Below are 16,252 nucleotides of genomic sequence, written 5' to 3' on the forward strand. Positions count from 1 at the left end.
GGCACATGATTTGCTGGTTGTAGAGGATAGACACCATCCTGCAATATGTATGAGTTTCAGTTTATCGAGGGGGACACAACCCTGCTATGTGAAACAAATACCTGATTTTCAGAAGTGCGATTTAGCTTCCATATATTTTGAGTTCCAGAATATGAATTACTCAGTTGCAAATTTTGATGATAGCATTAGAGCTGAGGAACATTTCAGTAACTTCTGTAGGTATATGAGCTTGACCATCAAGAGTTTCACACCTATGAGGAGGGTTCATGTCTCTAGTTTCCCTAAGTGGTTCTCCAATGAATTAAGAATTGATTGTAGCCAAGAAAACTGCTCATAGAAAGTACAAGGCAATTGGTAGTATTCAGCTCTATGAAGTTTTTTGCAAATTGAGGGTGTTACACTAGAAGGTGTTACAATAACTATTTACTTGGAATAGAGGGATCTGTTCAGACAAATATAAAATCTTTCTGGTCTCATGTGAATGGTTTGAGAAAAGGCTCAGCCAGAAGTGTGAACTATCTGCTGAGTATATTTCATCTATTTTTGTGCAGGACACGGTTGATGACCCGACATTGATTTTGGTTGGAACCAGTTAGTTCCATCCTGCTGCATTACTCCAACTGATATTCAATGCAGATTGGAAGCTCTGGATGTTGGCAGAGGAGCTGGGCCTGATGAAATACCCCCTTCTGTACTTGGGTTTTGTGCTCCTGTTCTGGCCATTCACCTGGCTATACTTTTCTCTGCCTTGCTGAAGCTTGATGTCTTCCCCAGGGATCTCAAATACAGTTTCTTGGTACCTATATTATACAAATCTGGAGATCGAGGTGATGTTGGAAACTATAGACCTATTACAATACAGTCTGTAATTGCCATGGTCTATAAGGGCATTTTTATGGACCACCTGTATTTCCACCTGCTTAAATGTATATTGCTGGAGTAGCATGGCTTCATGCAATGTAGATCCACCACCACAAATCTGCTGGAGATCCAGGAGTATGTGATGAGTGCCTTTGGGGATGCCTGCCAAGTCAATGGCCTGTATTTAGTCCTCCAGAGTTAACCACTCTCTCCTGGTTGCCAAACTGGAGGGTTATGATGGGGTGCATGGGTCATTGCTCAAGTGGTTGAACAGCTATCTGAGGGACAGAACTCTGATTGTCAGATATGAGGGTCATATGTCATCTCCTTTCCTGGCTCCCTCTGGAGTCCCTCAAGGATCCCATTTGGGCCCCTCCTTTTCAACTTGTTTATGAATGAAATTGAAAGTCTCATATCATCCAAGTTTCTAATGTATGATGATGATGTCAAGTTATTCGACAGGGTATTGCAAGGCTTAGGACATGAATCTCCGCAGCATTCTCTCAACAACCTTGATCTGTGGTGCCTTGATAATGGTATGGCACTGAATGTAACCAAGTGTATTGCAATGTCTTTCAAGCATGGTCCAAATATACTTGATTTTCAGTACTCCTCGAGAGGCATTCCTTTGAAAAGAGTGTGCAGTTTTAAGGACCGTGAGGACCGTGGAGTGACTATGACTCAGTCTCTTAGCGCACTGGATCACATGAGTGTAATCACTACAAAGGCTGGATCTCTCCTTGGCTTTATATTTGGGTCCACCAGGGATTCTAGATCTCCCGAGAGTCTCTTGGTTTTGTTTAGGACTCTTGTTCTTCCGGTGTTGGAATATGGCTCTATCATCTGGTCACCATACCATCTGTACCAGATTAACTTGCTGCAGAGTGTGCAGGGACGTTTCGTGAGGATACTGGGCTGCTGGATGGGTTTTAACTATTTTGAAGCTCCTGTGGAGGAGATTGAGGGACATTTCCATCTCCTCTCTTTGGTTCTGAGAAGAAAACACAACAACCTGGTCCTTCTTTTCGAGACTGTCAATGGATATTTGAACTGCCCTGAACTTCTGGCAAGCATTGACATCTGTGTTCCAAGAGGAACGCGCTCAAGGTCTATTTTCTGCAGATGATCTCACACAACAGCCTATGCCTACAAATGGGCTTTCTAGAATACTTCGCTCTGATTGTGAGGCTGCTTCAGCTGACATTGATTATTTCTTTGGGGTGTCCCTGGGCTCTTTCAGGAGAACTATAAGGAGAGCCCTGTATGTGTGACTTTGGTGTTCCCTTTTCTTGTTTAAGCCCCTTGTGGCAAACTTCCATAGGCCTTTTCACTTTGATATAATATCATATGTTAACAATGATTTATTTTGTATTCTCATTTTTGTCATTTAAATTATCCACATAGATGTTTTTCTATTATTGTATATTATTTATCTATATATTTTTGTGTGTATCTCTTTCTCTATGTTATTTTTCTGCATTTTTTTCTAATATTGTACTGTATATTATTTATATATATTTTTGCTGGTATCTGTTTTTCTATGTTATTTTTATGAAAAATTCGTGTTGTACCATTGGAAGTTGAATAAATAAATAAATAAATAAATTGTGACATGATGAGGGAGATTGAATGATGGTGGATGTGATGATGATAAGAAAAGTGATCACGTTAATAATTGTCTTCATTCTTTTGAACTATTTTATGGGGAGGGGGGGCATTATTCAATGGGTTCTCACATTTTTGAATATGATGCTTGATCATTTATAATGAAATATATCCTTGTAATAACTTTTAATAGATAAATATCAGGGGACCGAGCCTCGCTCAGGAGTACAAAAGCATGGAAAGTTTATAACGAATTTATTTATAGCTTGCTTAATATTGTAGGATATTTTTTGTTAGTTGGAAGTTAGATTTTATGATCTTGTATGTAATCATATTTGGTAAGATTTGAAAGAAAGCCATCAGGGCAAGTGTTGTCATAAAATGTATTCATGTTTTGTCATCAGTAAGAGGCTTTGAGCAAATTTTTTTTATGTTCGGTTATTGTATTTTCAGTTTTTTGTTTTTATATTTCCTTTGCTGTTCTATTTGAAGTTGAATTAATTTTGTATCATCATAATTTGTTATTTCCTAGTGGTTTATAATAAATATTATATAGTCATTGGTTGTTTATTTCATGTTACAGTAAGAAGTTACTGTCAAACAGCTGTTTTTCGTTCAAAGCTTTTCACATGAAAACTCTTCACATCAAATGTCTTTTTCATTTGAAGACATTGCATGCTTGACACACTTGTCCTGTCGTTACTAGCCGACATACTCTTAGCAATTGTCCATGCGTCTATAAGCTTCAATAATTGAACGTACTCTTGAGAAAAAAACTAGAAGCAATAATCTATGGTGAAATTGTTCAGATTTTAAGATTATACAAAGTTGGCAATTTGCCATTGCTTTCTTATGATAAAAATGGTTAGCTCTTATGGTGACAATGATACTAATATAATACATGGAAAATTAGCTGATAACCAGGAGAAGCTTGATGTATTGTACTGGGTTTTTTTTTTCAAATTACCTAAGAAACAAGGCAATAGTTAAATATAAACAACATTTTTTTGTGTTTTCAGCTTTATCAATATCAAAATCGTTATTGAATTCAGCTTCAGTCCAACTTACATACAAGATAAGCAATCAGCAATCAACATTACAAATCGCTTGCTTAATAGAATAGTATTGGAATAACAATTAATCTGGAGTGAATACAGATTAAGAATGTCTAAATATAAATTATATATTATTTATATCACTTATGTACTCAGCCTTTCCATTTCCAAGTTCAAAAAAGGAAGGTTGACTTCATCCTTTGAAATAATTATATTTTTCTAAGTTTTACCATAGACAACTGATACAAGTATCAGTACTTTACTCCTATAATTTTAAACTTTACCAATTCACTGTAATTTTATGAGGCAAAGCTAAGGAAATAAATTCTAGAGAATAATAATACATTTTTTCTTTGCGAGAGGGGCAGTTTTCCACCTTGCTGATAGCTGCAAATGCCTATGAATCCAGGTATTAACCTATCAATGTGATCAACCTGTAGTCAATAATCTATAAATTGTATATCAGGTAGCCCTATCTTAACATAACTCCAACCCTCATAGCTGATACAACTCAACGGAAATATGACCATAACCATACCCTCAACATTCCAAACCCAATCATACAAAAAACTAAAATGTAAAATCTGGGAGCATTTTGTCATAAAATGTTTATGCTCTCTTTATTTGACAATATACTCACTTGTTGCTCTGTATGTAAGTATGTTTTCTGAAACATTTAACAACGGTCAAATTTCGAAATTAAGAACCTATTGGCTCATTTCTGTCGAGTCTAGATAAAATTAATAAAATACTATGTGAAAAGCTTCAACTATGAAATTCAGTTTTTAAAAATCATGAATTGTAAAATGACTTTCCAAAATATAATTTGAAAACATTTTATGAGTAAAAACTATTATGATTTCAGGCGTTGTCATTATCATGTGACACAGCTGGGGGTGGTACAAGTTATTCGCTCCGCAAACTGTTCGACTTACAATCTGTTCGCTTGACAATCTGTGCGCACTAGTAGATAAAGGTCACGTGATGGCATTTTGTGCGCACGATACTTTGAGTGACGTCATCGACTGTAGCGCTACCTACTGCTTTAATATTTATTATTACCAGCTTCGTCTCTCTAATAATTCTATATATTACTATCTAATCTTATAGCAAGATTTTGACGGCATTGAATAATTTTCTAACCTAAAGTACCTAAACTAATATTCTCATTTTTGATTAGTTTAGAATTTGAAATTTAAATCTAAAGTACCATATTCTATTTTCTGTACAGTTTTCTCAGACTTTATTGATAGGAATACGCTTTTCCGAGATTATTTTACCAATTTATTGACAAGAATAAGTTAATCTTAAATCATTTGAGCATCAGCTACAGTAATAATAAGCAAGCAACCAACATTTCCTGGTTTAACTGTAAGTGAAATTTTGGTATTATTATGAAAATGAGTTAATTGTTCTTTTTAAATACATTGATAGCTAGAAGATTTTTTACTTGTAACTTATTATAAGTAATAATAATGTTTTATCCTTGTAACCTGGGCTAAATTCTAGCCGGTCAGATACCGCTGTTGTCTCATTTATTAAAGATATCCAGTTAATTTTTTTAATGAAAGAGGAGGAGAAAATGAAGTCAACTATCCTATTTTGATACAACTTAATTAAATTTTAATATTAGAAGTAGCTGTTTCAAAACTTACCTTATTTTGAAGGAACGACGATTCTAAACTTTATTGATCTCAGTTGGTAAACCTTATTATTGCAATTCACGTTAAGTTAATTTAAATTGTAATGAAAAAATACTTTTATTCAATTGCAGTTTAAATGATAATGATGAATTCTAGGTTAGAACTAGCACAATTACAAAGTTGGTAATCAATATCTAACAGTGTACCTATGCAGAAAGATTCAAAGACTCTTCTCACAACGGTAAAGGAGAGGTTAGGTTTTTCTTATAAATGGCAATATGTTGATATTTTTCATGTGACTTTTTACCCGTATTATCGGATGGGCACGTTAAATTGTTGGTCCCGGCTGAAGTATGACAGTCGTTAGGCCCATTGACGGCTTAAATTATATATTCAGGCGGTGGGACCTTCCCTCAAGGGACTCCCCAACTACAAAAGCCATACGAATTTACTTTACAAGGTAAAAGGAAATGTTAGGAGGTTAGGTTTTTGCTTATAAATGCTAATATGTTGATATTTATCAAAATGTCTAATCACAGTGATTAGTATTCGTGATCACAAAAAACTATTAATGGTAGCTTTAATACGTTCTGCATGATGGGCGGGCATACGGTGCTGCGTAGGGTCAACATAGTGGCAATACACATTGTTGCCATGATAGTAACTTCAATTTTCTAAATCATAGCTGCCTAATTATTCAACAGAGAAAATAGATTTCTTCATGAAATCATTGGATTCAATATTACATGAATTATAAATTATTTGTACTGTATTCAAAAGTTATTCAAGTAATAGAATTGTAATTGATTTTGAAAGTCGCCGTTACTCAAGGTTAGTTTTGAAACAGCTAGCCTATTTCTAAAAATTGAATTTAATTGTATCAAAATAGGCTACCGCGTACCGCGCTTTTTTTGTCCTTCTCTTCCACCTAAAAAAATTGAGTCTATATCTTCAATAACAACTGAGATAACAGCGGTAGCTCCTCGGCTAGAATTTTGCCTAACTGTCTCTCATGGTTGCCAATGGTAGGCCTATTTATTGACCAAATTGCCTCTGTCGCGCCAATTGTCAATTTCGGGGCAACATCTGTACGTTTTGTTGAGCCAACTAGCCTATTTTTGGCCACTGTGCCTAGTTATCTAACACTTCACCCTAGTACACAGCCTGTATTAGGACTAATAAACTACCAGTAGCCTTTTTTAGACACTACTACTGGCGCGGTGGTCTAGAAGAACCCATAAGTTTTTTCTTAAATAAAATTTAAGAATTTTTTTCAAACATTGATGGTCATCTTAAACTTTGTAGTGTTTTAAATAGTTTTACGATAACTGGAAAGTAAATTTATCAATATTAGAAAAGTACAATTGTTAATATTTCTTGTATATTTTTGTTAATGACCAATTTTGGGAGAAAAATCTGGCGTTTTCTTAGTCTGTAGGAAATAAATTTAAAATAATATAAAAGTTGTTAAACTCAATGTCCTCACTTAGAAACAATGAAAAATAATTAATAAGAATAATATATTCCTTGTATTCACACCAAGTGAGCGCTGCACTGTCGCTGTTTACAGGCGGAGGGTTGGTGTGTGGCTCCTTAGCATCGGGACTGAAGCGGCGGATGCTCTACTTTTTTCGCCCTATATTCAAAAAGTTAGATCTTCCATTTTTGGTTCTCTTTTTTCCAAATTTTCCATTTTTCTTTAATTTCTTTTCTCGTTTGCTTTAATTTATAAAATTAATTGTTTTATTTATAAAAATATTCCTTGTATTTGGTAATAAATTAATTATCATAAACCCCTGATTGCTGTCAGATAGAATTCTCAATAAAGCGTTTTTCATCAAAATCAACCCAAACTTTCACTTGAAGTATATATATTTTATTTTTTAAATTTTAATTTACGTATTATATTTTGTCAATTACCTACCGTATATAAAATTGAATTATTTTCTCCATATCATAATGATGTGATACATAATTATTATGAAATGAATATTGTTTGCTTTATGCGACTCCCCCCCGCACACGGACCTGTCATCCAAGCGGGGAGCCTATTCATATGTATTTATTTTATGTAAATTTTATAGTATTTTAAATGAATAAATACATTTGATTTGATTTTGACGATATATTGCGTATTTTAGTATTTTATTCACCTACTGGAATTTTGATTATGTAGGCTACTGCGGTATGCTAATTTCTGTTGCTGATCAAAATACACATTGATCACCACATGGAATTGTCACTTTATCATTACATAACCATATTTACAATTATATATTGTAAATAACTATTAAAATCATATTTATATAAAATGATATCATATCATTATGTTGTTGGTTATCCATCTTGTTTCCACTATAATTATGATGAAGAAAATATTTTAATGTTGAGCCATAATGATATTACTATCGTATTTCATAAAACTTTAAATTTAAAAAACCCTCACATTCTTTGATGTGGCGACGTCCGTTTCATGCTGGTATTGCACATTTTCAAGCCAAACAGAAACTCAGGAGTCTCTGAGTAACAATTCTGCTGCAATACCAGCACGAAACGGACGTCACCACATCAAAGAATGTGATTGGTTTTTTTTTTACTTTAAAGTTTTATGAAATACGATAGTAATATCATTATGGTTCAACATTAAAATATTTTCTTCATCACTCATATCTTCAAAAATATTATAGCATGATTAACTTTACTTTAAGCAAGGATTTAAATAGCCACAGATCACAAACTTATTGTAGACAGACTAGTTAATTTCATTTTATTGTTATAACATTACAAAAATGCACAACACAGTCAAATACAAACAAGTAAAGTAAATAACAGCATTAGCTAAACAAATAATATCATATATTCATTAACAATTCATTCTTATTAATATGGTGAAACGTCAACAAGTAAAGCTTTCATATTTCTCTCAAAACAGACAATATCACAATTTCTTGAAACATTTGGTACCGTAAGTTATTGAAGAGCCTAATTTATAAGTCCATTTAATGTATAAGAATAATTTAACTGATTAACTCATATTGAGCCGGTTTCCGAGCTCTGGCACAGAATACAAAATATTGTATTCTGTGGCTCGGGATTTAGCTGAGTTCTAGACTTAAAACAGCTGGAGTCGGAAAATTGGCTTTCCGAAACGGGGCCTATTCATAGTCATAGTCAGGTTTAAATCAAATTTCGAAAAACTAGAAAATTTAACACAACATAAAATGAAGAGAAAAAAGTGTAAAACCCTTGTGTTGATGCATGCCTAGTATAATGAGTATGATCAGAGCTATTAACTGTAATACAAGACAGGTTTTCCTTATAAAAGATGTTCAAACGCATAAACATCAGGCAAAGTCAATATTTTCAATTGCTTAAAAAGTGGTTTACAATGTGGATGCTTGGCTATGAACATGGGAAATCATCCTTACAGCTATTTTCTGCAAAATTAACAACCTCTTTAAATTATATTATAGGCTACACTAGCTGGCCAGGCGAACTTCGTAACGCCAAATAGTTTAATGCATCTCATGACAAACTTTATCTGGATACACACCCCAGGAGGCGCGATGCGGCATTTTATTTATATAGATAATTTTGCAACTGCAAAATTACTTAAATAGGAAATAAGCTCGAATTTCGAGAAAATGTGATTATTCAATTCCAAACTGTTGGCAACTGTAGATTCTATTAAATCATTCACTATGAAGAGATAACAGTCCTCGTGTGTCTCCAGCGTTATTGTCCTGTCACCAGCTGGCTCAGATCTTTGAATCGTACACTTGAGATGCGCGTGAACACTAGCGTCAGGTGATCAATTTTCATAACGGCAAGGAAAGTTGTGTGAGTGCGCCACACCAGAACTTTTTGTTTTTAGTCGGGGCGTTTATAGTGGGTTCCACGTTATATTGGCAGTGTAGGAAGATAGGAGAAAAGGGTTGCCAGATCTCAGCCTTGCCACCCAAACAGCTGATACTGGTATATCTGATGAATTTAACTGTTAATTATTGTTAAAAATAGTTATTTTATTTGCCAAGAAAATATATTTTTTAAAGTTGTAATAATAAATATTCATGATTGAGATAAAATATTTTGTCAATTACCTACCGTATATAAAATTGAATTATTTTCTCCATATCATAATGATGTGATACATAATTATTATGAAATGAATATTGTTTGCTTTATGCGACTCCCCCCCGCACACGGACCTGTCATCCAAGCGGGGAGCCTATTCATATGTATTTATTTTATGTAAATTTTATAGTATTTTAAATGAATAAATACATTTGATTTGATTTTGACGATATATTGCGTATTTTAGTATTTTATTCATCACTCATATCTTCAAAAATATTATAGCATGATTAACTTTACTTTAAGCAAGGATTTAAATAGCCACAGATCACAAACTTATTGTAGACAGACTAGTTAATTTCATTTTATTGTTATAACATTACAAAAATGCACAACACAGTCAAATACAAACAAGTAAAGTAAATAACAGCATTAGCTAAACAAATAATATCATATATTCATTAACAATTCATTCTTATTAATATGGTGAAACGTCAACAAGTAAAGCTTTCATATTTCTCTCAAAACAGACAATATCACAATTTCTTGAAACATTTGGTACCGTAAGTTATTGAAGAGCCTAATTTATAAGTCCATTTAATGTATAAGAATAATTTAACTGATTAACTCATATTGAGCCGGTTTCCGAGCTCTGGCACAGAATACAAAATATTGTATTCTGTGGCTCGGGATTTAGCTGAGTTCTAGACTTAAAACAGCTGGAGTCGGAAAATTGGCTTTCCGAAACGGGGCCTATTCATAGTCATAGTCAGGTTTAAATCAAATTTCGAAAAACTAGAAAATTTAACACAACATAAAATGAAGAGAAAAAAGTGTAAAACCCTTGTGTTGATGCATGCCTAGTATAATGAGTATGATCAGAGCTATTAACTGTAATACAAGACAGGTTTTCCTTATAAAAGATGTTCAAACGCATAAACATCAGGCAAAGTCAATATTTTCAATTGCTTAAAAAGTGGTTTACAATGTGGATGCTTGGCTATGAACATGGGAAATCATCCTTACAGCTATTTTCTGCAAAATTAACAACCTCTTTAAATTATATTATAGGCTACACTAGCTGGCCAGGCGAACTTCGTAACGCCAAATAGTTTAATGCATCTCATGACAAACTTTATCTGGATACACACCCCAGGAGGCGCGATGCGGCATTTTATTTATATAGATAATTTTGCAACTGCAAAATTACTTAAATAGGAAATAAGCTCGAATTTCGAGAAAATGTGATTATTCAATTCCAAACTGTTGGCAACTGTAGATTCTATTAAATCATTCACTATGAAGAGATAACAGTCCTCGTGTGTCTCCAGCGTTATTGTCCTGTCACCAGCTGGCTCAGATCTTTGAATCGTACACTTGAGATGCGCGTGAACACTAGCGTCAGGTGATCAATTTTCATAACGGCAAGGAAAGTTGTGTGAGTGCGCCACACCAGAACTTTTTGTTTTTAGTCGGGGCGTTTATAGTGGGTTCCACGTTATATTGGCAGTGTAGGAAGATAGGAGAAAAGGGTTGCCAGATCTCAGCCTTGCCACCCAAACAGCTGATACTGGTATATCTGATGAATTTAACTGTTAATTATTGTTAAAAATAGTTATTTTATTTGCCAAGAAAATATATTTTTTAAAGTTGTAATAATAAATATTCATGATTGAGATAAAATATTTTGTCAATTAGGTAGTTGAATTTCTACATTGTTGATAAACGATGTGGCAACATCGCAATGCGTGAAAGAGATAGCGCCATCTGTTTTGTTGAACGATAGACAAGGATAGCAACACCATTGCAAATCACACACTGCCATTATAACGTGGACCTCACTATAGCATGAAATACATGGGCGGTTATGGAGCAGCACACACTCTTGTCTACTATCTACTGACGGCTGCTGTATGACGCAATGATCATAACAGGTGATTTTTATTTCTGTGTGTGGCCAGCTTACAAATCTTCTACCATACAGATTACATGTAGACTTTGAAGGACCGTAGGAAAGAGTCCAGAAGTCGGATTATAAATTTGATAGGCCATAAACCTGGTCCTGAACATAACGATACAACTATAAAAATCATCAAATTCGGTGCACACATAAAAAAGTTATTGAATGTCAAAATTTGGGGCTTGATTATCATTTATATAGCACATTATACAGAGTGGGTGAAAAGTCCGAGAACGGCTTAATATCTTATACACAAAGGTAATTTGACTGTGGGTGTGATTGTGGATCCTACTCATATTGAAAATACTACTTTACTATGATTTCAAAAATCTGGTCCGCCATATTTTTTTTTAAAGGAAGGTGATCATGCAATATATGATTTCAAGACGGAATTTCAAGAAAAAAATTGCGAAAACCGCATATCGACATCTCAAACCGTTTCAAAGATATTCACATTATTAATCAATAATATTCAAAGCAGAAAGGGAAGAAAGAGTATAGGAACCAATCACACCCACCGTCGAATCACATTTTTTGTGTATGAGATATTAAGCCATTCTCGGACTTTTCACACAGCCTGTATTATATACTTTACATTACAATAATTATTTTTCCTTGATGACTCTTAGGCTCAACTCACACTTACGCGATTCAGGCCGAGAAGAGACTCGTTTTGTTTTCAAATGGTGACAATCGCGGAGACTAGAATCGACTGGTCTGAGTGTCACCATTTAGAAACATGCTCTCGACTAGAGTCGAGACTCTTCTCGACCTGACTCGCCTAAGTGTGAGTTGAGCCTACCTGCTTATTGCTGCTTACTGAAAATTTAAGTACACCCTCTGATAGTGTGTACAATGTATGTTGCATAGTGGGCAACGGGGCTGCCCTTTCATGTGCAATAGATTTTCCTCGGCACATTCCTCGCACATGCAAATGTGCCCACACGGAAGAGCAATGTGCGTACATTCATTGTTCAAACAAATCACGCAATTGCTCAACCGTGGGGCTGCATGTGGCTGCTGCTGGGCTTCGATGGGACGCTGCAGGACTCCCTGCTGTCTTCTTCGGCGGCGTCGGGCAGGTGGCCTTACATTTTCTGCTGCCACCACCACCTCCTCTCCTGCCACTGGCAACATCCACTCAATTATTTCCTCGTCAACGACGACCGCTTCCTGGAGGCCATTGTACTGTTGGACAAATCCCCGTTCTATCAGGTTGTCAGCACAATGGCTCACCGTCGTCAGGAAATTTATTAGTGTAATTTCCTGGCGCGTTAATCGCCGCAGCGCCATCCTGATTGCATCAGAGTTGGCGTTGTTGTCACTTCGAGCCCTACGCACTCGTTGCGGATCGTCTCTGTCTATGCGTTGTAAATAATCAAATGATGATCTCTCAACTTCTCTCAATTTTCCTGAAAAAAAACAAGAACCGTTTGTTTTTCGGTAACTTTAAATTTATATTCTTAATATGTAAATATTTCCTATTCTAGTTATAATAATGTGAAATATAATTATCTTCTATGTTCAGTTTTGAAGCATCTAAATTTGAAAATCTCCTTTGTGAAAATACTTGAGGACTGGAAATTTTGTGAATTGAAGAACTACAAGACCTAACCTATTTCGGACTACAGTATGTGCTATCTACATTTGGGAGAGGAATAGCACAAGGTTACTTTATTTTTTCCTCTCCCTATCATTTTGATAATGTGCTTGTTGTATGAATGACTAAAAAATCAATAAATAATCATTTATATAATAACTTGAGCTCCAAAACAACATCTCAGCCCACTGAAACTAATCTGGTGGCATATTTTTTGGAGAGGACTTCTTGGCAGGCTAATCCACTGGTATGACAAATGTCTCAACCATTTCAGCAACTGTGTTTAAGAGTAAGAGTGTAAGTAACTTCTAAAATATTTCGGATATTCATCAATGGCCAATAGGAATGTGAAAAAGTAACCTCCGTAGAATGTATTCTGAATAGGAAGGTAGCGGGACATATAAATAAAGTTCAACAATTTTTAATTTTACTCATTCATTATGTGTGGTAGAGTTAATTTCATATCATGACAGCCAGTAGGCTTAAAGGTGCGTACAGCTTTCGCTCTGCTCCGCAACCGAACGTATTCAATGTTAGCACATCGTTAATATAACCATAGATAAACTAAGTTCATTTATAATTTATTATTCTTTTGGATTAAATATGGAAATTTTAATTTGGAAAAATATACACCTATGCTATGCGTAGAGTGACTGTATTTACCAAAGTTTTTATTTTATGCCACAATTAACACCACACATATAAGTAATGAGTTATACATAGAAATGGATTGATAAGAAAATGGTTCAAGACCTTTAACGTGAAGGTGAAATAAAGGTACTTGAACCGAAAATGTCAGGGCGCTAATCATCATACGACCGGGGCGGTCGCCCCACCCTTTGGGCGGCCCTGGAATTCACCAGCCCAATCTCAAAGTCGGTGGTGATTGTTTGGATCACCAAAAATAAAATGAAAACTCAAAAATCAGTTGAATGTTCAGGTCAGAAAGTTGGATATTATTCAATAATTCTGATTATAACCTAACATCAAAATTGGTGAAATTCTTATAACTTTGTTAGTTTTGAACAGATTGATTTGAAACTTCATGGGTGTGTTAATTGTATGAAGGGAAACGTTCATGATTTTTTGTAGAATTTTCCTACGTCCCCTTCTTCCTCCTAAATCGAAAAAAACATATGGTAGTTCTGATGCTATATGCGAGAAGATTCAAAAGTCGCGCTATTCTGAGCTTCCTCTATTCTTCGCGGCAAGGAACAGGATTGGATTAAATCGCCCGCGGAACAACACTATTGGTCTACTCAAAAGCGCGACTTTTGAATCCTTTCGCATATACCATCAGAACTACCATATGTTTTCGGTTTAGGAGGTAGAAGGTAACGTAGGAAAATTCTACAAAAAATCATGAACGTTTCCCTTTATACAACTAACACACCCATGAAGTTTCAAATCAATCTGTTCAAAACTAACAAAGTTATAAAAATTTCTCCAATTTGTTGTTAGTAAAATCAAAATTGAATAATATTCAACCTTCCGACCTTGACATTCAACTAATTTTTGAGTTCTCATTAATTTTATTCATGTTGGAAAATTATTATTCAATGATATTTTAGCTTCTCTGAGCTTGTCATCATATTTTTGACGACTTTCTTCATACCTATATCCAATCAGGTATATCTTATATGATACAGTTATTGATGAGTAATTAACATTTATTTTGTATACTCTTGTATATTTTTGTCATTGAGTACCTAAATGGATAAATAATACTTCTTGTACAAATCAATTCATATTCCATATAATTCAATAATATTTTAGTAATTTGAACTAGAATAAAATATTAAATGAGGAACTGTTATAAGGCTGTTGGAGAATGTTTATTATAGAATGTAATGTAACAGTTTGTAGCACTAGCATTCAACGTTTTAATTCAAGTTCAGTATACTTTCTTGTGCATATCATTTATCATTGCCATATACTGTACGATAGGTATGGATTGAAACTTGGAATAAATTTAAATGATAGTCGGTGTATTTGAAAATAATAATAGGCGGTGTTTGGCAAAGATGAATTATTCCAAACAATATTGTGATTGTGATGTCGAAATGCAATAAACCTTAGCTGCAATAAACTTGTAGATCTGGGAATTTTTTTATTCTCTAACTAGTCTATCAACCTCCTGCACACGTTATTCAGCTGTAGATCGGTCAGAATAAATAAAAATTTAAACGGCCGCCATTGTGTGTATTAATTCGACAAATTGTCATAATTTATTCTTTTGTAGCTCTATCTAGTCACAAATCATTGTGCAAAGTTCCTATTCCTATTAGAAAACAAATTCTAAGCAGTGGCCTAACGTACACCCCCGCTGCCCCCGTGGCGCGGGGTTACCAGGGGGCCCGGATAATATGTAGATTATAGATTCTATAAGATTGAACGGAGCTTGACAAACACATATTTTATGTTCATCATGTGTATGATAATTTATATTCAGTGGATTTGACAAGTGGATTTTTTATTGCATGCATTATTGTCTGGTCTATAATATTTCTATAAGGTGGGGTTTCAATATTTTTTAAGATGCGTGCCCATCAGTATCAATATTCTCACATTTGAAAATTAAAATAACTATAATATTGTTGATAAAAAAATAAAAATTTTAAAATAGTTGAGAAATATTTTTATCAGATGGGAAGATTATCACGAAAATGAATAAATTTTTATCATATTATGGGATATAAATTCAAACGTGAACTGAGTTTATTAACATAAGTGAATTTTTGATCTTTGAGAAAACAAATAACAGTTTTTAAGAGTAAATTATGATTCAACTGTGATTCACTGAATCAACTAGCCCAAAATTCACTCTATCAAATGACACTTTCATCTTCAAGATCGGTGATGGACGCGGGCTAACCGTGAAGCTGGCCCGCCAATGTATAAACCCTTATAAACCCCATTTCCGGTTGAGCCCAAAAATTGAAACTTGGAAATTCTGGAAGCCCAAAAAAAGCCCTAAATATTGGCATATGTTTCAAATTTTGCGCTCGATATGGTGGGGCCAGCTTCACGGTGGTCAATAATTACGCTGTCGGCGGAGGAAAAACGTTGTAGCCCGGGGGTGGGTTAAAAAATCTTGTGTCATACAATATTCAAAATCTCATTTATATTTCCAATATTACAATATCTCAATCAAATAAATTTGAGTAGCAAAATTTAAATAAATTATAAAAAAATTCAAATAATTTTTTTTATTTGCAATATTGGATGATGAATTTGAAAGTGTGAGACACTAATCAAAATGATAATTCTATTCGTCATTCATTATAATATTCATTTTAATAGATTTTTGATTTCTGCTTGATTGAAGTCAAGAACTATAAAGCTAAATTCAATCTATTCAGTGATTTAAAAATACCCTTGCGGAGCATAGGTTACCTGATAGTATTATTTATATTCATGATTATAATTTATAAAACAATTTAAAAAATCTTAG

At 34.2% G+C, this 16,252-nt stretch overlaps 2 long non-coding RNA genes across 2 annotated transcripts; one reads left to right on the top strand and one right to left on the bottom strand.

The window, feature by feature from the left end:
* Positions 1 to 4,420: 4,420 nt before the first annotated feature.
* On the top strand, positions 4,421 to 7,290 carry LOC120356239. The gene is made up of 2 exons (XR_005573972.1): positions 4,421 to 4,892; positions 6,735 to 7,290. It is a non-coding gene; the product is annotated as an uncharacterized LOC120356239 (long non-coding RNA).
* Positions 6,735 to 9,487, bottom strand: LOC120356240. The gene is made up of 2 exons (XR_005573973.1): positions 9,265 to 9,487; positions 6,735 to 7,084 (listed from the first exon to the last, which is right to left on the bottom strand). It is a non-coding gene; the product is annotated as an uncharacterized LOC120356240 (long non-coding RNA).
* Between the last annotated feature and the right edge of the window lie 6,765 nt (positions 9,488 to 16,252).

This window comes from Nilaparvata lugens, unplaced genomic scaffold (assembly GCF_014356525.2).
Source record: "Nilaparvata lugens isolate BPH unplaced genomic scaffold, ASM1435652v1 scaffold622_1_2, whole genome shotgun sequence".
NCBI lineage: Eukaryota > Metazoa > Arthropoda > Insecta > Hemiptera > Delphacidae > Nilaparvata > Nilaparvata lugens.